At 40.0% G+C, this 16,308-nt stretch overlaps 1 protein-coding gene across 5 annotated transcripts in view; it reads right to left on the minus strand.

Annotated features, from left to right (window-relative positions):
- IPO11 (importin 11) overlaps positions 1–12,280 on the minus strand; it is a 274,257-nt gene extending 261,977 nt beyond the window's left edge. For 3 of the 5 annotated variants that reach the window (XM_023729613.1, XM_023729615.1, XM_023729614.1), the window contains exon 1: positions 12,149–12,279. The gene's annotated coding sequence lies outside the window, so the exon portion shown is untranslated. Of the gene's footprint in view, positions 1–12,148 lie in introns of all 5 variants that reach the window. The other 2 variants (XM_023729611.1, XM_004374553.2) reach the window with 2 other exon arrangements.
- Between the last annotated feature and the right edge of the window lie 4,028 nt (positions 12,281–16,308).

Raw genomic sequence — 16,308 nt, forward strand, 5'->3', positions numbered from 1 at the left:
TGTATAGGAGACTAACTTGAAAGGTAAACTTCATTTAATAAAAAATAAATAAATAAATAAATTTCTAGTCAACTACGTGACAGTTCCCACATCAACTTGTTTCTTCACCAGTAAACGTACTATTAACTCAGCAATTCCTAAAGTTAAAAAACTAAATTGAAAATCTGCAGCGCCATCTGACGACAAGAAGTAAGTATCACAACCCAAAGAATACCTTCCTAGTATCCTTTCCCCTCAAGAATGGGGAGGAAGGGAAGTACTGGAATTCCACTGACCACTTCGCCAACGCAACCACCTGGAAATGTAGCAAGGTTTTGAGCATTAAATAGGTTTGGGCAAAGAATGCTGAGAAAAGTTTCTGTGGGAAAGAAATAAACAGGAGCCTAAAGAATAATGTCATGCAAAAATTGTACCCTAACAAATTTGAAAACCTAGAGGAAATGGACAAATTTCTAGAAACTCACTACCTATCTAAATTAACACGAACAGGTACAACAACTAAATAAACCCATAACAGAAAAAGAGATTGAAAAGGTAATTTAAAAACTCCCAACAAAAAAAAGCCCTGGCCCAGACGGCTTCACTGGAGAATTCCACCTAACTTTCAGAGAAGAGTTAACACCACTACTACTAAAGTTATTTCAGAGCATAGAAAAGGATGGAATACTCCCTAACTCATTCTAGGAAGCCAGCATAACTCTGATTCCAAAACCAGGTAAAGACACCACAAAAAAAATTACAGACCAATATCCCTCATGAACATTGACGCAAAAATCCGCAACAAAATTTTAGGCAATAGAATTCAGCAGCATATCAAAAAAATAATTCACCCTGATCAAGTGGGATTTATACCAGGTATGCAGGGATGGTTCAATATTAGAAAAACAATCAATGTAATCCATGACATTAATAAAACTAAAGACAAGAACTACATGATCTTGTCAATCGATGTAGAAAAGGCATCTGACAAAGTCCAACGTACCCACTGATAATAAAAACTCTCAACAAAATAGGAATAGAAGGGAAATTCCTCAACATAACTAAGGGCATTTATACAAAGCCAACAGACATCATCATCCTGAATGGAGAGACTTTGAAAGCATTCCACGTGAGAACGGGAACCAGCCAAGGATGCCCTTTATCACCACTCTTATTCAACATTGTGCTGGAGGTCCTAGCCAGAGCAATTTCGCTAGACAAAGAAATAAAGGACATTCAGATTGGTAGGGAAAAAGTCAAAGTATCTCTATTTGCAGATGATATGATCTTATACACAGAAAACCCCAAAGAATCCACAACAAAACTACTGGAACTAATAGAAGATTTCAGCAAAGTTTCAGGATACAAGATAAACATGCAAAAATCAGCTGGATTCCTTTACAACAGAGAGAACCTCAAAGAGGCAATCACCAAATCAATACCATTTACAACAGCCCCCAAAAAGATAAAATACTTAGGAATAAATCTAACCAGAGACATAAAAGATCTATACTATGAAAACTACAAGACACCACTGCAAGAAACCAAAAGAGACCTGCGTAAGTGGAAAAACATACCTTGCTCATGGATAAGCAGACCCAACATTGTGAAAATGTCAATTCTACCCAAAGTGATCTATAGATACAATGCAATCCCAATCAAAATTCCACCAGCATTTTTTAATGAGATGCAGAAACAAATCACCAACTTTATATGGAAAGGGAAGAGGCCCCGAATAAGTAAAGTATTACTCAAGAAGAACAAAGTGGGAGGCCTCACACTACCTGATTTTAGAACCTATTATACTGCCACGGTAGTCAAAACAGCCTGGTACTGGTACAGCAACAGATACATAGACCAATGGAACAGAATTGAGAATCCAGACATACATTCATCCACCTATAAGCAGCTGATATTTGACAAAGGCCCAAAGTCCGTTAACTGGGGAAAAGGCAGTCTCTTTAACAAACGGTGCTGGCATAACTGGATATCCATCTGCAAAAAACTGAAACAAGACCCATACCTCACACCATACACAAAAACTAACTCAAAATGGGTCAAAGACTTAAATATGAAATCAGAAACGATAAAGATCATGGAAAAAAAAATAAGGACAATGCTAGGAGCCCTACTACATGGCATAAACACAATACAAACCACAAGTAACAATGCACAAGCACCAGAAGAGAGACAAGACAACTGGGAGCTCCTAAAAATCAAACACTTATGCTCATCAAAAGACTTCACCAAAACAGTAAAAAGACAACCTACAGACTGGGAAAAACAATTTTGGCTATGACAAATCTGATCAGTGTCTAATCTGTAAAATCTACAAGATACTGTAAAACCTCAACAAGAAAAAGACAAATAACTCAATTAAAAAATGGGCAAAGGACATGAGCAGGCACTACGCCAAAGAAGATATTCAGGTGGCTAACAGACAAGTGAAGAAATGCTCATGATCATTAGCCATTAGAGAATGCAAATCAAAACTACAATGAGATATCCTCTCACCCCAACAAGGCTAGCATTAATCCAAAAAACACAAAATTATAAATGCTGGAGATGTTGTGGAGAGACTGGAAAACTTATACACTGTTGGTGGAAATGTAAAATGGTAAAACCACTTTGGAAATCAATTTGGCGCTTCCTTCAAAAGCTAGAAATAGAAGTACCATATGATCCAGCTATCCCGCTCATTGGAATACATCCTAGAGAAATAAGAGCCGTCACACGAATAGATATATGCACACCCATGTTCATTGCAGCACTGTTCACAATAGCAAAAAAAAATGGAAACAACCCAGGTGACCATCAACGGACAAATGGATAAACAAATTATGGTATACCCACACAATGGAATACTACACAAGGATAAAGAACAACAATGAAGCCATGAAACATCTTATAACATGGAAGAATCTGGAGGGCGTTAAGCTGAGTGAATTTAGTCAGTCACAGAAGGACAAATATTGTGTAAGACCACTATTGTAAGAACTCAAGAAAAGGTTTAAACACAGAAGAAAACATTATTTGATAGTCACCAGAGTGGGGAGGAAGGGTGAGTGTTATTCACTAACTAGATAGTAGATAATAATTATCTTAGGTGAAGGAAAGGACAGCACATACTACAGAGGAAGTCAGCACAACTGGACTAAACCAAAGCTAAGAGGTTTCCTGAATACAATCAAACACGTTGAGGGACAGAGTAGCAGGGGTAGGAGTCTGGGGACCATGCTTTCAGGAGACATCGAGGTCAACTGGCATAAGAAAGCTTGTATTAAGGAAATGTTCTGCATCCTACTTTGGTAAGTGGTGTCTGGGGTCTTAAAAGCTTGCAAGCGGCCATCTACGATGCATCAGTTGGTCCCAACAACCTGGAGTAAAGGAGAATGAAGAACACCAAAGACACAAGGAAAATATTAGCCCAAGAGACAGAAAGGACCACATAAACCAAAAATTTCATCAGCCTGAGACCAGAAGAACTAGACGGTGCCCAGCTACCACCAATGACAGCCCTGACAGGGAACACAACTGTGAGTCCCTAATGGAGCAGGAGAAACGTGGAGTGCAGAACTCAAATTCCATTAAAAAGACCAGACTTAATGGTCTGAGACTGAAGGAACCCCAGAAATTGTGGCCCCCAGATTCTCTATCAGCCCAGAACTAAAACAATTTCCGAGGCCAACTCTTCAAAGATTGGTCTGGACTGTGGGACATAAAATGATACTCCTGAAGAGTGTACTTCTTAGCTCGAGTAAATACATGAGACCAAATGGGCAGCTTCTGTCCGGAGGTGAGATGAGAAGGCAGAGAGGGTTAGAAGCTGGCTGAATGGACATGGGGAATCAGGGGTGGAAAGGAGGAGTGTGCTGTCACAGTATAAGGAGAGCAATCAGGGTCACATTATAATGTATGTGCAAATTTTTATATAAGGGACTAACCTGAAACGCAAACTTTCACTTAAAGTACAACAATAAACAAAAAAATAATAATGTAATGCAAAAAAGATGAGATTCAAAAGATGAAAATTAAAATCCCACCTTGAGGCAAAACACGACTACCAAAGAATTTCCTTACAGCACTGCATTCACTTCTGTAGTAAAATTCTGCTCTATACAAAAGAAGAATGTGAAATGAAGACTGGAATGTGGTTTTGAGCTTTACTCAAAGCATATATGAGGGAATTTAAGAAACTGTAATGTAAGCAACATTTTAGCATAAAGGAGATAACTGTGAAACAAGAGCAGGCAGAGTGCTATGGAGGAGAATGAACTTCCCTAGTGAGGAAAGCACTACAGTGTTCACATACGGAGAAGGGTAAGTATTCAGAAAAAGGAGGAAAAAGAATGATCAAACGCAAGTCAATGTGAAAGTGACATTAGAAATTTGAAAGTAGGTTTCTATAACTCCATTTTTTCTCCTGAAAGAACAGACACTGTGCAAATAAAAACTAAACCAGGAAGTAGCCTGTTTGCCATGTATTAGTAAAGTATTTCCACAGGGGCATGAGAGGAAGATAACATCTTTTTCAGAGATAGTTACATACCTGTAAGTCAAATCATGACCTATAAACCAAGTCTAAAAGAGAAGAAAAAGGGGCACAAAATATATTTTGGGGGAATTATGAAATGGAGATATTATGAAACTGCTAAACCGCTTGAAGGTAAAATCAGACTAGAGAAAGACCATGTGTCAAAAAACAAGAAAGAAATGAACTTCTATGAAGATCAGGGAAGAGTTTATAGATTATCAAAATAGAAAAGTTACCATAATAGAAAGCTTAAAGGAAGGGACATCTATTACTTTGAGAAACCAAAATCTTAAAAGAATGACAGCTTGAAAAAAATAAATAAATCTGAATCTGAACAAGCTTTTAGATCCCACTACCAATTTCGTTAGAGGAGAAATAGATGAAATAAGACTATGAGCTGATAACTGTTAAAGTTAGGTGATGGGTACATGGGAGTTCATTATACAATTCTATCTACTGTTGTATACGTCTAAAATTTTCATAATAAAAAGTGTTTTCTTTTTAAATGGCAGCTAAAAGACCATGACACAGAGATGACTAAAGTTGCTGTTCACAGCAAGCATCACCTCCTCTGGAAGTCTTTAACTGCACCAGATAGTAAAGCACTCCTTCCTCCATGCTACCGTTCTACCTAGTATGCATTCCTACTATTACACCTATCACCTTGTCGACTTGGGTCTCATCTACTAAATCATGAGCTGCTTAAAGGCAAGAACTATGTTTTATTCATCTGTATATGCCAGTACCTAGCACAGTGTCAGGGATATAGCAAATGCTCAATAAATGTCTGACGAACTGAACACAGCAATAAGGTAAACTGTAATTTCTAAGGGTGAAAGGCAGACTTAGAAAAGGTGAAAGAGGTCAAAGAAACAACAATCCTTCTGGAAAGAACACAAATTATATCAAAGAGAAACATATCCACAAGACATTCCAAAAACAAATGGTATGTTGAATGGCTGGAAAAATGAATAAATAAATGAACGAACAGTCCATTCAGTATATTCCTATACTAAAACGGGATACGTCAAGCCAACAAAATTTAACAATACTTTCCACTGGGCTTATGTAACTCCCTTTGTTCTAGTACTGTGCTCACCAATCAACTTTGCAATACTTATTTGGTTTGGCATGTAAACTTTTCTCCATTCATTCATTCATCAAATATTTACTGAAAAACTACAAATGCCAGACACTATAAGGCATTTGAGATACATCCATGAACTAAAAAGACAAAAACCCATGCCCTTATGGAGCTTATATTCTACTGGGTAGAGGCAAACAAAGAAATCAGTAAATTACATAGCATTTAAGAAGGTAGTATACAGGAGCAGGAGACCACTGCAAGAGAAGTACTCTCTAATGAACCTGAGTATTTGGGTCTCACTGAGAGTTATTAGTAAAATGGCATTGATAAATTGCAATAAATGTCTTACGTGTTGGGTAGACAGAGTCCCCTCTAGACTGATGACCCCTAGGCTAGCAGGAAAAGTTAAGGATCTTATCCTAAACAAGAGTGACCTCCACCAAGAAGTGCCCATCTGCGAGGCCCCAAACTAGTGTTACCACCACCCTCTTTAGCTGAAACACAAAAACACCCATCTCTATAAAAACTAGTAGAGAACATCAGTTATGCTTATTGGTTTTAAAGTTCCTTCTCTGACGAAAACAAAGAAATACGAAGGAAGTATGAAGCCTGATTTTGAGCAAGACACTGTTCTTTGAATCAAAGTAATACCACAGCCTAAATTAATAGACTAGAACCAATCAAATTTTATTCAAAATCTTTTGAAAAGCTTAACAGATAAACTCATGATCGCCTAAACCAAAAAATTCACTGCCGTCCAGTCAACTCTGACTCATAGTGACCCTAGAAGAGTAGAACTGTCCCCATAGGGTTTCCAAGGCTGTAACCTTTATGCAAGCAGACTGCTATACCTTTCTCCCACAGAATGGCTGATGAGTTAAAACCGCTGACCTTTAGGTTAGCAGCCAAGCCCTTAACCACTGCACTGCCAGGGCTCCTGATCATCAGAGCGCATGATCATCAGTCCTCTCCAAAATAATCTTCTCTGATTGGTAGTTTCCAATTACTTGTCCAGGATATCACTGTCTGTAATGCCGTACCTTAGAAGAACCTCATTCTTGTACAGAGTTTAACCTAAAAAGTTACTGACTTTACAAAAATATTCAGTGTTGGTAAGGATGTATGGAAACAGAAACACTTATGTATTGCTGCTAGGAATATACATTGGTACAACCATTGTGGAGAGCAATCTCACCATCAGTAATGAAATTAAGTAAATATGTATACCTATCCTATGACCCAGTAGTTCCACTCCAGCTGCTATAACCAAAAAAACTCCTGCACAGACTTGCAAAGAGACAAGGACAAGGGTATTCATCCCTATTGTCTGTAGTAATAGAAGAGTTGGAGGCAACATGTGTCCGTTTTTAGGGAAATAGGTACGCAAAATGTGTCTGGTCCTCCCCTTATTGAATTTGTTCCCTCTGGCTGGAAAGCTCTTGCCTGTAGACATCTGCATGTCTTGTTCATTCACTTCATTCCAGTCTCTGTTCATTCACTTCATTCCAGTCTCTGCTCAAATTGTCCACTACTCAAAGAGGTCTTCCCTGACCCCCTCATCTAAAATGGCTCATCCCTCCAACAGTCTCTCTGGTCCTAATACCCTTCTTAACTTTTCTGCATAGGACTTTTAATTATCTGACATTCTAATATATACATGTTTATTGTTCAGAGACCAGGGACTTTGATTTATTCAAAGCTATATCTCCAGAATAATACTTGGCATATATGCAAGTGATGAATAAATACTTATTAAATAAATGGAATGAATACATACCAATCTCTGCTTACAGCTGTGTAAAACCACAAAAAGTACCCAAATCTGTGACTTGCCAAGATTACTCAGTCTAACCTTCACCTCAGTCTAAATTCCACCTTTTTCATTACCTATGATAATTCAACTTGTATTCACAGTATTCAATAACGCTGCTTCTATCAGCCAGGTACTATTCTGAGAGATACAAAAATAAATAAGGGAGTCTTTGCCTTCAAGTCCAGAGAGAAAAAAAGGACAAAGACAAACTACAATTACAGTACAGTATAAAGGCTACAATAAGCTACTATGGAAGAATATAAGATGAGGCCCTAACTCACCCTAGGGAAGCTGGGAAAGACTTCCCAGAGGGGAAGAAGGTAGCATTGAGATGAGTCCTGGAAGTTGAGTAGGAGTTATCCAGATGAGTGCACTATGGGTGTTTGTCAGACAAGTAGTGGGCACGCTGTAGGCAGAGGGCACAACAACACATAAAGGTTTGAATTCTTTAGAATATCCTAACACTTATGAAGGGCTATAAATAGTTTGGCATGACCTGAGAATGTGAAGCAGGTGAAAAAAGAAAGCAAGCAAGCTCCAAATCACTAAGGTCCTTACTTCTTACGCTAGGTGGTGTGGATTTTAATCTGAAGGTTTGCATGGAAGGATTACAGAACACCACAATCAGCCTACAGAAAGAGACAGGGTGAGAGGGGTGGTAAACATCCTTGGAAGCAGGGAAATCATCTAAACGGCTTACACAAAAATCCAGGTAATAAATGATAATCTGAACCAAGGTAGCAGCAGCAGTGAAAAAGTAGTAGATGGAATAGATAAACAAGATTTGGTAAACACAGCAAAATCTGCGAAAGCTGGAATCTGTGTAAGGCGAAAACTTGTCAGAGAAAGAAAACTCAAATATTTTCCACCAACAGAGAGCAACAGAAAAGTGGTAAGACTGTACCCTATCAGAGGCAGAAAACTTGCGAGACCCAGAGAAACAAGGCAGGCAGTCCCGTCGCATTCCAGCTCTCACAGGTTTCACTGTAATTAGATACTTAAGGGATACTACTTAAGGGTAGTACACTAAGGTAATAAGTGGAAAGAAGAGAATTTCAAGGATCAAGTAGCCAAAAATGTCAAATGATTAAACACATTCCATTAGATTTAGCTACAAAGAGATCAATGATGACCACCACCCCACCAAATTCAGGGACTTCAGTGGACTGTCAGACTTCAATATATTGAAAAAAGAATAATAAAGGTGTGGAGAAAATGAATACAGACAACTCTTTCATGAAACTTAAGGGAATTACAGAGAAATCTGTGAGAGCTAGAACTCAACGGGACAGCCTTGTTTTTCTGGGTCTCACACGTTTTCCACCTTTGACAGGGTGCATTCTTACCACTTTTCTATCACTTGTTTCACAGGAAAATATTTGAGTTCTCCTTCTCTAATGGGTTTCTGCCTTACACAGGTTTCAGCGTTCACAGGTTTTACTGTAATTATAAAAGAACCTGAAGAGGGATCTAGGGTAGGGAAAGCGTATTTAACATGACAGGCTTAAGCCAAAAACCAAACCTGTTACCCTGAGTCAATTCCAACTGACAGCGATCCTATAGGACAGAGTAGAACTGCCCCATAGGGTTTCCAAGGCTGCCATCTTTACGGAAGCAGACTGCCACATCTTTCACCCATGGAGCGGCTGGTGGGTTCAAACCACCAACCTTTCAGTTACTAGCTGAGCACTTAACCACTACACCACCAGGGCTCCTTAAGAGAGGCTTACGTATGTTTAAATCCTGACTCGTGCCCGTTGAAACTGAAAAAGGGATAATGGAGGAAACTGTCGCTGAGGAGAAAAAACCTGGAGCACAATTAAGAGACAGACAGGTAGAGGAAGACACGTTTGCAGGTGAAAGAGGACAGAAAGCAATGAAATTCTCACCCAGTGTATTTCCTCTGTGAAGAAGGTAATATTGTCAGTGAAGAGTAAGGTGAGGAGATGGTAGGTTAATAGCCACCATAGAAAACAGAAGCAGTTTCTAGCAACACAAAGTTTATAATTGCGGGCTTATCTGTAATTAGCTTGATATTTAGAAAGCCAAAGACCCTCCAGGCTCACACCTGCACTAAATGTGTCTTACCATCCTGAAACTAACTGATAGTCCCCAGTTTGTGCAGATAGGGGGAAAAAAATGATTATTACTGTCATGGTTTGAATTATGTTCCCCCAAAAATGTGTGTATCAGTTTGGCTGGGCCATGATTCCCAGAATTGTGTGGTTGGCCTCCATTTTGTGATTGTAATTTTATGTTAAAGAGGATTAGGGTGGGATTGTAACACCACCTTCACCCTGGTCACATCCCTGATCCAATGTAAAGGGAGTTTCCCTGGGGTGTGGCCTGCACCACCTTTTATCTCTCAAGAGATGAAAGGGAAGCAAGCAGAGAATTGGGGACCTCATACCATCAAGAAAGCAGTGCCAGGAGCAGAGCGTGTCCTGTGGACCGGGGTCCCTGCGCAGAGAAGCTCCCGATCCGGGGGAACACCGAAGAGAAGAAGTCCAACAGAAAGAAAAAGCGTTCCCCTGGAGCTGACGCCCTGAATTTGGACTTTTAGCTTACTTTGACCGTGAGGAAATAGACTTCTCTTTGTTAAAACCATCCACTTGTGGTATTTCTGTTATAGCAGTACTAAGTGACTAAGACAATTACCATTAGCAACACTAAATTCAGAGGAATGAGAATACACACACACGTGGGCACACATATGCACATACATACACACAAAGGTTAAAATCTTAAACAAATTAGCTTTCCCAAAATAGGAATATTTTTATCTCTGGAAATACACATATTTCTGGAAAAATCTTTAGTATATTTGAACTGCCACATGTCTACCAGGATTATTCTGCATTCTGGTTTGGTCCTGAATCCAAATGCATTCACAATGTCACAAAATCTAAATTTTTGATATTAATTACCAAATAATCTTTAAATATTTGTTACAAGAGAACTTCCACTCAAAATGTTTATGGTGAAAAATTTTTTCTGCTTTAGGAAGGGAAAGTAGGGCAAAGACAGGCCCCCTGTCCTAGGGCAATAATACATGGCCACAAACCACAGCTATAATTAAACTATTTTTAGTATTCCCTGTGCTAGATTTCAGGTGGAAGAATTACAATCCTATAGCAAACAGTAAGGCAATTGTCATTCTAATTTCACATAAATCTTCCTCAGTGAAAGATGTCAGAAAAGATCTGATGCAATGGATGTCTCATACAGCAGAGTCACTCTCCTTAAACTGAAGCCTCTGTACTGAATACAGAAGTTTGATAACGTGAAAATGGAGGAGATGCCCTATCCAAGGGAGAAAAAAAAAAAAAATTATAGCAGTAAACTGCTCTTCCTTACTTGCCCTGAAGAATAATCAAACTTTAAGGGCACTACTGCACTAGAAAGGTCGGCTGTTGGAACCCACCAGCCACTCTGCAGAAGAAAGATATCGCAGTCTGCTTCTGTAAAGATTAACCCCTTGTCGTGGGGTTGATTCTGACTCATACGGACCTATAGGACAGAGTAAAACTACCCTATGGGGTTTCCAAGGAGCGGCTGATGGATTCGAACTATGGGCATTTTGGTTAGCAGCCGAACTCTTAACCACTACGCCCCCAGGGATCCTCCGTAAAGATTATAGCTCTAGAAACCCTATGGGGGCAGTTCTACTCTGTCCTATAGGGTCACAATGAGTCGAAACTGACTTCACGGCAATGGTTTTTTGTTTTTAGTCGCACTAGAGAGGAGGCCTAACGGCACAGTGGTTTAGCGCTGACTTTCTGGCACAAGTTCGAACTCACCAGTGGCTCTGTGGAAGAAAGATGTAGCAGTCTGTTTCAGTAAAGATTTACAGGCTTGGAAACCATATGGGGCAGTTCTACTTTGTCCTATACGGTCGCTATAAGTCGGAATTGACTTGACGGCAACAGGTTTGGTTTTGTTGCTGTTGCTGACCGCACTAGAAATGAGCTTGTTTAAAACGGGGAATGGGGGAGGTGAATCATGTGCCACCTTGGCACCAGCAGGCAATTTACCAATCCTAGCAATTTAATCAAATCACTCTGAGATAAGAAAGGTAAATCCCTCACCCACCACCATGTCATAAAAGAATGGAGAAAAATGGCAAATGCAATAGACCTCAAAACGTATTTGCTAAATCAAATACCCCCAAATACAAAACTGCAGGGAGTCGCTGGTCTTGAGCATTGGCGGCCATACCTCAGCATGAAGTCCCTCTCCTGTGTAACTTCCTTTACTTTTTCATTAAAGACAACGAAAACATACAATGTTTAAAGCTTTCACAGTATTGCCATTAGCAAAAGTGTCGCGTGTGCAAAAACAATAAACACTGGTTTTATACTACAGATGGCCACGTTCTCTCAAAATCTGCACTATATCTATCCCCCAAGGGCAAACGCACCATCCTGGCCCACAACCACAGTCAGAAAGGGTATCCTCCGCTATCCTCATCTTGGCACGCAGTCCCCGCCTCCCCGCACCCTGATTCCTCCGCGGCCATGCTCCTCGAGTCAAGGCTCACGCGGTGGACGCCCAGCTCCCAGGGGTTCGTGCGGTTACGCATAAGGCCAAGCCTACAGGCCACCCTCGCCCCGCCACTGCTATCCCTTGTCCCCGGTAGCCCCACGTTCCTCCCTCGCCTCTCGGGTCCCCGCTGCCCAACACACTCCTGCCTTCCGCTCGCGTGCGCTCTGTGACTGTCAGGCCCGAGCCTCACCGTTTGATTCGGTCCGGAATGGCCCGGCCCTCCCGCTCCCACTCCCCAACACGAAGCGGCGTCGCTTGGTCCCGCGCCCCGCGCTTCCACTCCACACGCCACCGCCTACTAATGGCGAAAGCGGATTCTAGGAACGCGCCATGTTCAGCGTCCCAGCTCCAAACGACGCGGACGCGCGAATACTGCGTCACAGGCACCAAAGCGCATGGAAGGGCCAAGAAAAAAGGCGATAGGCTAACGGCAGGAAGAGGAGGGAGGGGCTTCCTCTTCGAAAGCAAAGGCGTCTTTTGTTGAAATCAGCTGTCTGCGCTTGCTCAGTACATACAACCGGGACCCTGGATGCGGCGCGATCCGTAACCATAGAAACCATGGGTCCAAGTTGCTCCATCCGCAGAAAAATCAGTTGTCTGCTTGGTTGACTGAAACTTGAACCAGAGCTATGTCCCTTTTCATGTTCCACTCATAGGGTCGCTATGAGTCCGAATCGACTTGACGGCAATGGGTTTGGTATTCTACTTGTAGAGAGCTCTAGTGGTGCAACGGTTAGGTATTCGACTGCGTAACCATAAAGCTTAATGGTTCAAACCTACCAGGCAGCCCGAGGAAGGAAAACCTTATGGGGCAGTTTTACTGTTACAAGGGTCGCTGTGAGTCCGAATGAACTCCACCGGACACAATAACAATTCTAGATTAACTTCTGAACTGCTTTCTTTTACTAGTTTGTAACAGCAGAGAAAAGTTATTACAACATGTATAAGTTTCTGAACTTGCTGGGGACTCCACAGCGATAGCAAGGGCGGAATGATTTAAAAAAGAAATAGATCCAGTCCTGCCAGCCTCTGTTACTGAGTGACCTAAGTTTTCTTATCATCTTGTCATTAAACAGAAAGATTGTAAGGAAACAATTAGGAGTGTTCATAAAGATGAATAATAATAATTGATAACATTCCTTGAGAACTTACAGTGCACCAGAAACAATTCTAAGATTTTTACAGGAATCATCTATTTTAATCTTCAAAACAAACCTATGAGGCATGTGCCTGTATTATGCCCATTTTACAGATAAGGAAACTGAAGCACAGAGAAGTCAAGTAATCTGTCTAAAGTCACACAGCTAGTAAGTGGCAGTGTTAGGATTTGAGCAAGGCAATAATAAGCCCTACATTACAAAAGCGTTCATCACACAAGGGCTTTTTTAAAAAAGTAAAAAGATAAATATTCCCTAAACTACCACCAAGAAATTATGAAATAATCCACATATAATTAAATATAAATTGGTCATTAAAAATGGCCACTTTTAAAAATATGTTAAGTGTATTTGTTCACATGTTAACATTCACAGTGCATCGTTAAGCGAAAAAAGTGGGTTACAAAACAATACGTTCAGCAAGGTCCCATTTTTGGAAATAAATATATATAGGAGGATTTGAAAGAGTTTTATATGCCAAAATGTTAAGTGTTTGTCACTAATTGGATGGTTTTGTGGACATGTTTTATTTTCTTTTGGCTTGACTGTATCTTCTGATTTTACTGAAAGGTAGTACATCTCAAATTTTAAGTGTGTGTAGAATCACTTGGGGATCTGGTTGAAATACAGATCCTGACTTGAGAGTCTTTGTGTCTAACATGTTTCCAGGTGATGCCAATGCTGCTGCTGCATGGATCACGCTTTGAGTAACAAGGCTATAAAGAATATGTAGTAAGTAAAAATAAATAAATAAATTACCTAATTCAAATTAAAAGGAAGAAATTGGTTTAGAAAAGTAAATCTTAACCTATTTGGAATAATGAACCCTTTGGAAATCTGAGCCGAAAAGCTATGACTTAGAAAAATACACAAGCACAAATTTTGCATACACTTGGAAGTCCCATCTTCAGCTACTATGAATCCAAAATGTAGTCACATACTACATCCAAAACAATATATATAGCTTGATAAATAATCTCATGCTACTCCATTTCATTGCTATATTCCAAGATTCTTTGGAGGAAAAGGCAAAAAATACATACAAATTAAAGTCTTTTGGGGCTCTGAACTGGTATTGAGTCTCTTCAGGTTATTTCTGAAATATAAATTCAATGCTTCCCCCAACATATGGTTAAGAATTAAAACAGGAAAGCAGAAAGTTGAAGCAATTGCTAAATTAATTGAAACATCGGCATCCCTCACTCCTCAGTCTCAAGTAGATTCCAAAAAAATTAGCACAATGACAATGCAACTCATTTCACCTCAAAATAATCTTATTATTATAACTAACTTTTATTAAGCATTTAGTATGTGTCACTTACTGTTCTGAGTGGTTTTTTTTTAATGTGCCAAGTATCATTTTATATGATTTATTAATCCTCATCTCCATCTGTCATGGATTGAATTGTGTACCCAAAAATAGGTGTCAACTTGGCTAGGCCATGATTCCCAGTATTGTGTGGTTGTCCACCATTTTGTGATTTGATATGCTTTTCCAATGTGTTGTAAATCCTACCTCTATGATGTTAATGGGGGCTCTGGTGGCACAGTAGTTAAAACCTACAGCTGCTAACCAAAGGTCAGCAGTTCAGATCCACCAGCTACTCCTTGGAAACCATATGGGGCAGTTCTACTCTGTCCCAGTGGGTGGCTATGAGTTGGAATTGACTCAAAGTCAATGGTTTGGTTTTATGATGTTAATGAGGCTGGATTAGAGGCAGTTATGTTAATGAGGCAGGACTCAATCTATAAGATTAGGTTATATCTTGAGTCAGTTTCTTCTGAGATATAAAAGAGAAGTGAGCAGAGAGACAGGGGAACCTCATACCACCAAGAAACAAGAGCCAGGAGAATAGGGTGTCCTTTGGACCCAGGGTTCCCTGCGCTGAGAAGCTCCTCTACCGGGAAGATTGATGACAAGGACCTTCTCCCAGAGCTGACACAGAGAGAAAGCGTTCCCCTGGAGCTGGACACTGAATTCTGACTTCTAGCCTCCTAGACTGGGAGAGAGTAAATTTCTCTTTGTTAAAGCCATGCACTTGTGGTATTTCTGTTATAGCAGCACTAGATGACTAAGACATCATCCAATATGAAGAGTATTCATTTCCTCATTTTACAGATTAGAAGATGATGCTCATAGAAGTGAATTCCTTTGTCCGAATTCAAATTATTAAGTGGCAGAACACAGACTGAAATGTAGATATATGCTCTACAGTAGGTAGATTAATGACCTTCCAAAGATGTCTACATCCTAATCCCAGAAATCTGTGAATATGTTACTTTACATGGCAAAAACGACTTTGCAGGTGTGATTAAATTAAGGATTTTGAGATGCGAAGATTTTCCTGGACTACCCAAGTAAACCCAATGTGATCACAAGGGGCCTTACAAGAGGAAGGCAGGAGTGTCAGAGAGAGAGAGGAGATGGATGACAGAAGCAGAAGCCAGAGTGATATGGGGCCATGAGCAAAGGAATGCTGGTAGCCCATAGAAGCTGGAAAAGGCAAGGAAATGGATTTTCCCCTTGAGTCTCCTGTAGAAACACAGCCCTGCCAACCATCTTAAACTTCCGATCTCTAGAACTCTAAGATTATAAATTTGTGTTGTTTTGGCCACTAAATTTATGGTAATTTTTACAACAGCAGTGGAAAACTAATACCTGCTCCAAAGTCATAGGCTTTCCAATTTGCTACACTTCACCTATGTCTTAGTTACCTAATATTTCTGCCATAACAGAAATACCACAAGTGGATGGCTTTAAAGAACAGAAATTTATTTTCCACAGTTCTAGAGGCTAGAAGTCCAAATCAGTATCTCAACAATGTCAACTACTTCTGTGAGTCTCTTTTTAGTTTCTGGTGTCTGCTATAGATCCTTGGTGTTCCTTGGCATCTGTCTTCCCTCTGTGTGTGTCTCTGTGTCTTTTTGTAACACAAAAGTGATTAGGTTTAGGATCCATCCTACACTGGTATTATCTCATTAACATAACAAAAGAAAAACTCTATTTCCAAACAGAATCACATCCACAGGTTAAAGGGCCAGAAATTCAACACATATTTTGAGAGAACACAATTCAGTCCATAAAAATCTATCATTGTTAATGCTCTACATTCTGCCTTGGTGAGTAGTGTCTGGGGTCTTAAAAGCCTGTGAGCGGCCATCTAAGATACTCCACTGGTCTCATCCCTTCGGG

This window comes from Trichechus manatus, unplaced genomic scaffold (genome assembly GCF_000243295.1).
Source record: "Trichechus manatus latirostris isolate Lorelei unplaced genomic scaffold, TriManLat1.0 scaffold00029, whole genome shotgun sequence".
NCBI lineage: Eukaryota > Metazoa > Chordata > Mammalia > Sirenia > Trichechidae > Trichechus > Trichechus manatus.